This window comes from Hippichthys cyanospilos, chromosome 4 (genome assembly GCF_059441005.1).
Source record: "Hippichthys cyanospilos isolate Australia breed blue-spotted pipefish chromosome 4, RoL_Hcya_1.0, whole genome shotgun sequence".
Lineage (NCBI taxonomy): Eukaryota > Metazoa > Chordata > Actinopteri > Syngnathiformes > Syngnathidae > Hippichthys > Hippichthys cyanospilos.
In genome coordinates this window covers 2522028-2532961 of record NC_142372.1, presented here as the reverse complement: position 1 = coordinate 2532961, position 10934 = coordinate 2522028, and positions in this window count along the sequence as shown.

The window sequence follows — 10934 nt, the reverse complement described above, 5'->3', positions numbered from 1 at the left end:
TCCCTCCCTCCCTCACACACATCCGCACTCACGAGACAAACACACACAAATCTTTGCTAAATGTGGCTCTCCATCATCCCTGTCAGCGCTCGGGTCCCGAGGTTCTGCTGTTGGCTTTGTGTCCACCCCCCATGAGCCCAACAGGGTCTGGACAAATGCCACAGTCCGCCGACACACATTTTCGGAACAATTGCAGAGGCTGAGAAGTTCACCGCCGGTGAAATTTGAATAGTCTGTGGTAGGGATGGGCAATTAATGGAATTAAATACATTATTTAGTCATCTTAAAAATCAAACATTTAGTGTTAAAAGTTCATATTTGATCTGTTATGCACTCTTTAAATATCAGACATTTTTAGACAATCCTTTAGCTTGCAAATATTCATAAAAAAACACATTTATAAACAAGTACCTGAGATAGAATGTCTGGACTTTTGAAAACGTAAAATTACGTCTTTGGGATTGATTGAGTTAATTTGGTAACTGAATTGTTTTTTTAAGAACAATGAATACTTTTAGAAAAAGATTTTCTCCACTGAAAATGACGGTTTTCGGAACAATTGCAGAGGCTGAGAAGTTCACCGCCGGTGAAATTTAAATAGTCTGTGGTAGAGATGGGCAATTAATGGAATTAAATACATTATTTAGTCATCTTAAAAATCAAACATTTAGTGTTAAAAGTTCATATTTCATCTGTTATGCACTATTTAAATATCAGACATTTTTAGACAATCCTTTAGCTTGCAAATATTCATTAAAAAAACACATTTATAAACAAGTACCTGAGATAGAATGTCTGGACTTTTGAAAACGTAAAATTACGTCTTTGGGATTGATTGAGTTCATTTGGTAACTGAATTGTTTTTTTAAGAAAAATGAATACTTTTATAAATAGATTTTCTCCACTGAAAATGATATCACATGCGGAAGACTCCGGTAATGAGCAATCAATCACCATTTGTCTTATGAGCATCACATGACCATCAGGTGAACCAGGTGAGCCATGATTGGTCGTTACCAAGCCGTTGACGGTAAATGAAATTGTATTTTTCTTTATAGATTTTTTTATTCATGATGTTATTTAATTTTATACAAGTATATTATATATCAGATGCACTAACAGTACAATTTTGTTAGCATTTTTTAATATGTATATGCAATTTTGATGGTTTTATCCCGAGTTTAATACCGCATTAGCTAATTACAGTAAGTTCTATTGCCCGCCATTTGACGATTTCGCGTTCCGATCCCCACCCCGCAACAGATTAATTTCGTATGGATATATGAATAAAAATACACTCGATAAATAGCTCAACGTTTTAAGCCATATTCTGTTGGGTTGTGGCTTGTTGACTTGATGAAACGCTGCGCGGTGATTCGAGTTTAATTATGCGCACGGTTAATAAGCTTGAATATAAACATGATACACAGTTCTGCAAAGAGCCATTAAGTGGCTCCTCAAAAGTCCACGGAGTGTAACAACTCCACAAAAAAGTAGCATCATTTTATGCATTTAGTAGCAGTTTCCCCCTAATGAGGTTAGTGACACTTAAAAACCAAAGCAAAGGCTTAAAATGGCTCAATCAGTCTTAGGTGTATTTGTCAAGTGTTTTCACAAAAACAGGCGCGGGGATTAGTTTTGAGTTATTGCCGAAAATGGGAAATTTTCAACATTTTGCCACAAAAACAGAAAGGGTGAAGTTGTAATCAAAGTGTATGAAAATAAGGGATTAGTAGATCATGCGCAACACTGAAACGCCTTTTCTCAAAACTATGGCATCCACATACAACATTTTGCAAAGGAGTCCCTCTAAAACATTTTAGAAATACAGTAAATTTTGAACTATATGCCGCAACCTTTTTTCTTATGATTTGAGCCCTGCGGTTTATAGTACAGTGTGACTTAACCAAGGTGTTAATTTATGGAACAACTATGAAATAGAACTTCCATAAAGAGTGGGCCACCGCTATTACAGTCTAAATCGTACGCATTTTCACTTGAATGCCATTTAGCGATGCGAATGGTGACGTATCGGACCAAAAACTCAATGACGCCTTCCTTAAAAACATTTTGAGATGCAAATGGTGACATGACTTTGGAAAACTTATAATCCGGTGCGGTATGGTACATGTGCGGAATGTTCCAATTCATTTGCTCGTAATTTGAAAACGGAAATCTACTCTTCCTGTCACCTCAAAGCTAAAATTAAATTAGCAACAGCAAACCTTAAAAAAGTCACATACCCCCCCCGAATTACCGCCATGTTCCCCCATTTAATCAATACATCTCTTCCAAGTTTCAAGATGCAAAAAGTCGTCTATTTGAGTGGTTATTAGTTGTTGCTATGCTCATAAATATTAACCGACAGTGTAACTGAACATCTCCAAGCTATAAGAGCCATGAATAACCTCAACAAACTCCTCCACCAATGCACCTTAAGTCTTTTCTCCCACACGTTTGCCTGAGCGAAAAAGAGAAAGAGAGCCGTGCAAGTCATACTTTGCAACATTTCAGCACCTTTCAGCAGGAAAAACATTTGAGATCCGGGATGAAATGATAACATATTTGATGATTTTTGCTTTTCAAGTGCAAAAAGTCCTGCCGAGAAAAGTGGCACAATGTGTTGCTCCGCTACAGTGATATAAAATGTTAACAGTCATATGAAAATGCCTTGTTGCCAGGTGTCATTTAAAGAAGCGCTTCTAAAATGGTGGTATGAGTAAGCCTGGGGGTACATGAAGGCTTTTCAGGGGCTTTATGACATTTTAACAGTCTCTGCAGGATTCAGCAAATCTAATTTACTGCTTTTCAATGCCAAGACAGGAACATTTTCAAACTGAGAGCAAATTAAATAGAACATGAACACGTTAGAGACTCCTTTAGAAAACACCTAAAGTAATGACTTCAGCACTTGTTTACCTAAAGTAATCAATTCATTTAGAACTTAATTACAATGGAATGGCTGAATATCACATGCTTTGGAGAAAATAATTGTGAAAAAGTGTGGTATAGGTATATCTTCCACTCCATCTACTCGACTACTAGCTTCATTATTACTGCCCTTATTGCTTTATTACTGTTTTTTTTTCCAGTTTTATTGCCTACTTTATTATTTGCTTGATTGTGGAAGGTAGTCAACTTGGGGAAGTGAACAGAATAAGGATTTCATTGTGTAGTATTATATTATATATATATATATATATATATATATATATATATATATATATATATATATATATATATATATATATATATATATATTTTATATATATATATATATATATATATATATATATATATATATATATATATATATATATATATATATTAATGATATTATTCAATTTTAATTATTATAAATATTATTTAATTCAATTATATATATTTAACCAATTTAAAGGCATTTTTTCTTAACATTGTATGCACACAAATTTTGTGTTCTATGTTGTTGTTGTTTTTTTTTTTTATACAGGGAAAATGCTGTATTTCCGCAGTTGCTTAAAGTACAAACTTGCAAGTACATTCGAATGTATTTTAGAGTACGCGAATACATTCAAACATGTTCGAAAACACGTCAACCGTTTACGCAGGAAGCTCTTAGAAAAGCCTGTTTTGTTTTCACTTCAAAGTCATAATTCATAGCTAATCCTTTGTGCATAATTATAGCATTCTAATGCTAAGTGCCTCAGTGGTACTTTCTTTTTTTTTTTTCTTCCCATAAGGCACTGTGATATACAGTATTGCTCTAAAAGGGTCAAGGCAACCTTGAAAGAAAAATAGCATCTATTCAAGTTGGAGAGAAAGCTTCTCTTGGTAACATTTCATCACGGACATTTGAATATCAGGCAAGGTATAAGGGACAAAGCGAACGGAGCAGATAGCCATCTCTGAGGGGCTTCTGGGGAATGAAGTCATCTAAATGCATTTCTTGTCTGACGCAGCAGACTTTCAGCAGCGCCTTCATTTGCTTTATAGAAATGTTGCCGTTGCCAAAATGATCAATAAGCCCATTAAGAGCACCAAAGGAAAACACTTTCTCCACCTCCCTCCGGGGTGCTGGCGTACGGGGCCCGTCTGGGAATTTGAATGGGTAAAATGCGCCCGCTTTAATATCGCAAGGCTTCTCCCTTCTCGCCTTAATGGTTCGGGGTGCCCGAGCATTCAAATCCTAATGAAACCAATCAGACATTTTCCCCGCAAAGACATGCTAGTATTTCCACCTGCATCCTACAGACAACTATGGCGTATATGCCAAATTTTGCTTTTTGTCGTGGGCGTGGCTTATATTTGATGTTTGATTTAGAATAGAATGAGTTCAATGAAAAAAAGAGGGGATAAACCTTCGCTGGAATCTCTGGCTGGTTAAGGGTTTAAAGATTTTATCATTACTTTAGTGCATCAATTACATTTAATGTGTATTGCCTTGCGTTTATCACCCAAAGTCAATCCATTTTAACGGCGGGCGGGGTCATCGTCGGGGCCAAGCGAGCAACAATTCAGTTCTTCAAAGGGTCGACATTTCTTTAACTCCATCTATTCTATGCTGCGAGAAACCTAATTCTCAATCTGAAGGGGTGGATTGTAAATTTTAGTGACAGACACACAGCTGCCAATGTGCAGGCCGGGGGACGCTAAAAGATGTCCGCCAGACGCATCGGCAGCAGGAGACGCGCAAATCGATTTCTTTCAGGACACCGCGGAGAGTGGAAGTGGATGAGGGCCTCCCTGGCAAAGCTCTTATTAATTAATAGCGTCTCGAGAGAACGCCGAGTGATATGATGCTCGCCGCAATACCGCAGGCGCTCATGGCCGCGTTCCTTCCGCCGCACGCGGCCGATTACTGATACGGCACAGGGTGTGTTTTGTAAATATTCGTTCTGAAATATTGAGGAGAAAATTGCAGAGTTACGCCTGTGTTGTGAAACTCCGGGTGATTTCTTTTACATAAAAAGACGCAGTATTTACACATTTTGTTACACATTACATGTTACACACACAAGTGTGAACAGGAGTTTTTAGGTAATCATTTATACACACACACACATATATATATATATATATATATATATATATATATATATATATATATATATATATATATATATATATATATATAAATGATTACCTGAAAACTCCTGAAGAGGGAGGCAAAACAACATAAACACAACCAATCCCCGTAAAGAGGAGACAAATGAACTTAGTGTTCCACTTCTAGCCATATATATATATATATATATATATATATATATATATATATATATATATATATATATATATATATATATATATATATATATATATATATATATATAGATACAAATGATTACTGAAAAACTCCTGAAGAGGGAGGCAAAACAACATAAACAGAACCAATCCCCGTAAAGAAGACAAATGAACTTAGTATTCCACTTCTATATATATATATATATATATATATATATATATATATATATATATATATATATATATATATATATATATATATATATATATATATATAAATGATTACCTAAAAACTCCTGAAGAGGGAGGCAAACCAAGTTTTGCCGTAAAGAGGAGACAAATAAACTTAGTATTCCACTTCCAGCCATACACACACACACACACACACACACACACACAGTGGACCCCCATCTTACATCGTCTCTGAGCTGTTATGGAATTTTTAAAGAAAAACTAGTGCCAGTGCCAGTGATGCTCCACAAAGTTTGGTTACAGAAGAGATCAGTTGCCATAAAAAGTAAAATTGAGTAAAGAGTTATCTTTCGAACTCTTTATGAAATGTAAATTAATCCACAAAGTCAACTTTGACACGACTAAAACAAAAAAGTTCATATAAGTGTGAATATGAGCTAGATTATCCTCAACTCCTCCTACTGTATTTTTTCAAACGGCTTGGAAGCCCATGCTGTTCATCATCTAAAATGGAAATAGACATTGACCTAATTGCACACGATTACCGCCCGTGTCTCATCCAGGAAATGTGTATATATATGGCTAAAAATGAATGATTATTGACTTTGGCCCGGCGACGTGAACGTAGGCCTGTTTAATATTAGTAAGCCGTGGATGTGGGAGAGCAATTTCACGCTTGCAACCAGCCAATCGACTGCATCATAATGTATGATCTCTGTCAGCTTCTATCAGGAGCTCCTTATTCAGCATTGTTACATTTACACTCAGATTCACCTTCATAGCCACAGACAATCGCTTCTTCTTCTGCATTGTCAAAGTCGTTTCATCCATTTTTAAACACCCAAGCCCACATTTACACAACCTATTACGGTTACCTCCAGGTTGCTAAAACCAGTTTTCACAAAACCAGGTTTAAGTCACTGAGATTATCGGAATTCCCCAAAGATAAGAAGCAAAAATTTTTTCCAAAAATGAAAGCCAAAAGTATGGGTGCGTTTGACACATGCGCATTTTTTAATCAGCCGTATTCTTACTTACAATAATCACCGTAACGGTACGAGCTAAAGGGTGGCTGTCAGTTGGCTGTTAGCAGCCAGTTGCGGATAACAGAAGCTCGTGTTAGCTGAGGTTGTTACAGCATTATTTTTCAATCAAAGAAGCGAACAAACTGAACCAACGTCCGAGTGCATCCTTGTTCACACACAGGAATATTTCAAAAACAGAGAGGATCATGTAAAAATGATATTGTTTCCATCTCATTCATTTAAAAGCGTACCGGTTAGAGAAAACGGAAAGGTATTCCATTTGATTCTTTAATTATTTGTTTTTTTTGGGCATATACACGCAATTATAAACTTGGTGAAACGTGGGTGGAACTTCGGGTATTAATGGCAACTCAAGCTAATGGCAACGTCAAGTGCATTCAACGTTGCGCTGGCGCAGCGTTCACTGACCACTCAAAATGTGGGAAATCTGAAACACTAAACCTGCAACGAATGTCATAACTTGTCATATATGCGGGTGTGTCCTATTTTGCGGGAATTACGGTATATTTTGGCGTTCACTGACCACTCAAAATGTGGGAAATCTGAAACACTAAACCTGCAACGAATGTCATAACTTGTCATATATGCGGGTGTGTCCTATTTTGCGGGAATTACGGTATATTTTGGTGTGCACTGACCACTCAAAATGTGGGAAATCTGAAACACTAAACCTGCAACGAATGTCATAACTTGTCATATATGCGGGTGTGTCCTATTTTGCGGGAATTACGGTATATTTTGGTGTTCACTGACCACTCAAAATGTGGGAAATCTGAAACACTAAACCTGCAACGAATGTCATAACTTGTCATATACGCGAGTGTGTCCTATTTTGGGGGGAATTACGGTATATTTTGGCCAGGCCAAATTTTTTTTTTTTTTTACTACCCCCTGGTAAAATACTTTTTTCGCCAAGTACCTCCTTACCCTGCACAAGGCATTTGCGTACAGTTCAATAGAATAGAGCTACTTGGTGATTTAAAAAAAAACACCAAAGAATTGGAGTCGTAGTATTAATATAATACTAAGTTGATTCTATATTTAGCAATAAGTTGTGTCATCTTCCAATTAATTTAGTTTTAATTTGAAAAGAAACATCTTTTCCTGTCACGGCATTAAAAGAAAACATGCTAAAAATGATTATCTGCAGAAACTTCATTGAAAGACAATCACCAATGTTGATCTTCAGTCCAGCAAAGCCTCTCGTGATTTTGAAACATCTTCACTATCATTTCTGGCTAATATTCATATGCATCTCCTGACTCCTGACATGGTACTAACTTTCTGACCCACTTTTGAGCAGGACTGGAAGTTTGTGTGGGTCAAGTGCAATTCCGAGGCTAGTGATGTAGTGCCTCCAGGAAATGGACGAGCAGAACAGAAGTCTGCAAATTTGAGGTTGACGCTTGAAGCTGTCCTACCACCAGAGAGACCACACAAACTACTCTGGGCTCTATCATTTTCTGATAGAGTAAAACTGTGCAATGCTAATATTAGGCATGGTTGAAAATATGCATATTGTATAATAAGCGGACCATCTAACACTTGTATATGCACCATTTCTTAGATTCAATTTAAATTAATCTCTCTCAACCTTTTTCCAACAATGTAACCCTTGTGGATTATCTTTACTTACCCCCTTACCAGCAAAAATAATGTTGAACGAATTTTTACATACCGTCCTGTGCGCACTATAGGACACACCGGATTATAAAGGGCACATTCAATAAGTGTGTGTGTGTGTGTGTGTGTGTGTGTGTGTGTGTGTGTGTGTGGGTGGGGTGGGGGTGGGGGGGGGGGGGGGGGGGGATAAAGGCTTCATTTTACCCATTGAAATAATTAATTGAATTAAATTAAGACTTTGATGGACATTTTTTTCAGTTTTAGACTAACTTGTAAACTGTAAAAAGTAGTTAGTCGCTGAAAGTTGATTATTATCGCTAGAACTCTGGATTATAATCTTATTTATAGGCCGTGCGGCTAGTGAGGGGGCGGGAAAGATTTTCTCTTTCCTGGGGTGGGTGGGTGGGGGCTTTGCAAAATATAACTGAGAAGTTCGGCCACAAAAGCAACATTATAAGCAATGTAACGCCTCTTTCTTCTTCTGTCAGAACATCCCTTACCATATGTTCAGTCGGGTTGGCCTAAACGCTTCTAAATGAGAGTTACACAACCCAGAGTGATTATTCAAATTGGTTAACTCTATTTGATGTAAATGGATGGCGAAATGCACCGCCGTCGCCTCTGGATGCTAAGCACAATCCACAGAGTTTAGCATGTCTCTATCGCTGAGAAAACCTTGAAGAAAGACTTTTCCCCTCACAGCAGCATGACACAGTGAGTGAAGCGGAGGATAAAAAGGCTAATCATGTCAGCGTTAAGCTTTTTTTTTTTTTTCTCCCTTCCCCGAAGAACACAGCACTGTATTATTCTCTATCCTGGCATTTAAATGGAAATATGAGACTTGTACATGTTGAGGTACATTTCACAGCATGCTATGCCCCGGAGAAAAGGGAGATCATTTAGCATAAGGCATTCTACAAATTCGCCGCATGTGTTTATCTGTCCTAATGACCTTAAAAGTATGGATATAAGCAGCATACTAATCACTTGTATGTGCTGATCTGCTGTTTTGCATTTAAATCGCCAGGCAAGGCCAACGTATATAAAAAGTGACTTGTAGATTATTATGTGATAAAATTGCAACCTGAGCTACTGTATTTCCATTGGGTGGATTATAAAATATGACTCACGAGTGAATGATCATTACAGAAAAAAATGCTGTTTTGTTTTTTGGCTTGTTTTCATTTAAGCAAAACAGCATTCACCAAAGTATACGTCATATCCAAAACTCAAGGCTAAGGGTATAGTTGATGATTCTCTCATCTTTGGTTTTGATTTGTTTGCGCATGACATAATCGAGATCATAATTAGGCCCCCCTCGGCACATAATTAGGTGATGAAATTTGAGCTGGTTTGTTTATTGCCGTGACCTTTCCTGTGTGTTTCCTCCCTTCTATAAACTTAGACTTAAACTTTGAGGACACATACTGACAATTTGTTTAGCCTGCCGTCCACTTGCAAGCTAGCTAAATAGATGGACGCTAGCTAGCTCACAGAGAAAAAAGCTAGATAGGTCAATAGATAGGTAGATAGATAGATAGATGTAAAGATAATTAGTTAGCTATCAAGATAGATGCAAGCTAGCTAAATAGATAGACACTAGCTAGCTCGTTGAGTAAAAAGATAGGTCGATAGATAAGTAGAGAGGTAGATGTATAGATAATTAGCTATCTTGATAGATGCTAGCTAGCTACATTGATGGATACTAGATAGCTCGTTTAGTAAAAAGCAAGATAGGTCAATAGATATGAGCATAGATGTATAGCTAATTAGTTAGCTATCAAGATAGATGCTAGCTAGGTAAATTGAATGGATGCTGGCTAAGTCTTTGAGTAAAAAAGATAGAGATAGATAGATAGAGAGATAGATAGATAGATAGATAGATAGATAGATAGATAGATAGATAGATAGATAGATAGATAGATAGATAGATAGATAGATAGATAGATAGATAGAAGTAGCTGCTGTGTTGCATATAACTGGATCATGTAGCTTTATGACTTGTGAATGTCTAGGATTTTTGTTGGCTGAAGGTGGCTTTGTGATAAATAAGAGGTTCAAGACAACACTCAGCACTGTCTGGCAATCTTAAATCATACAGAAAAAAAGTGCTATCTTTGATAGGGTGGAGAATAAACAATCCCTAATAAGCAATCCGCTTTCTATACTGTGGAGGTTTCGAATTTAACTCGTGCTGTTTACCGGCCCTGCGGGTGCATTCAACCAGACATGACGCCCACATCAGCGCTCACCCCGCCATTGTTTGAAAACATTTGGAATCCCCACTAAGTCGCCGTATAGTATGAATGTGGAGGAGAGGGATTTAGCTTCAAATGGCCGTCATGGGGACCGCTGTGCACAGAATCAATATCCAGTTAATTTCAGGCCACACTCTGATCCTTCAGCAATGACTCACTGATACCGAGCAGGTCCTAGGAGGCCAACGCTTGATGAGTTGAACACCTCCAGAGGCTCCGTGAACAGGTCCGCACACGGGGCATGTTTTTATGACGCTTTTTTTGGCTTTACTGTAAAAAAACAAGTTAAGACATGCCCATGGTTCCTTGCGTCACCAGATCTGTACGATATCCGCAGAATGTGACTCATGATATCACTCCATCTTTTTTTTTTTTGACCCCTTGCTGTCGATTTTGACAGCAAATGTGCATTGTTTATTTTCATGTTTATTTTCACTGCTTTTTTTGTAAATGGTTAGAATACAATAGCAGAAGCAAAAACGTTCTCATGTGAAGTTCATTTTTGCATACTCCTGTCATTACGGAGCAAAAACATCACAATTTGTTGACATTTAAGCATCCGTGGCGGTATGTTTTAAAATATATTTTTAGT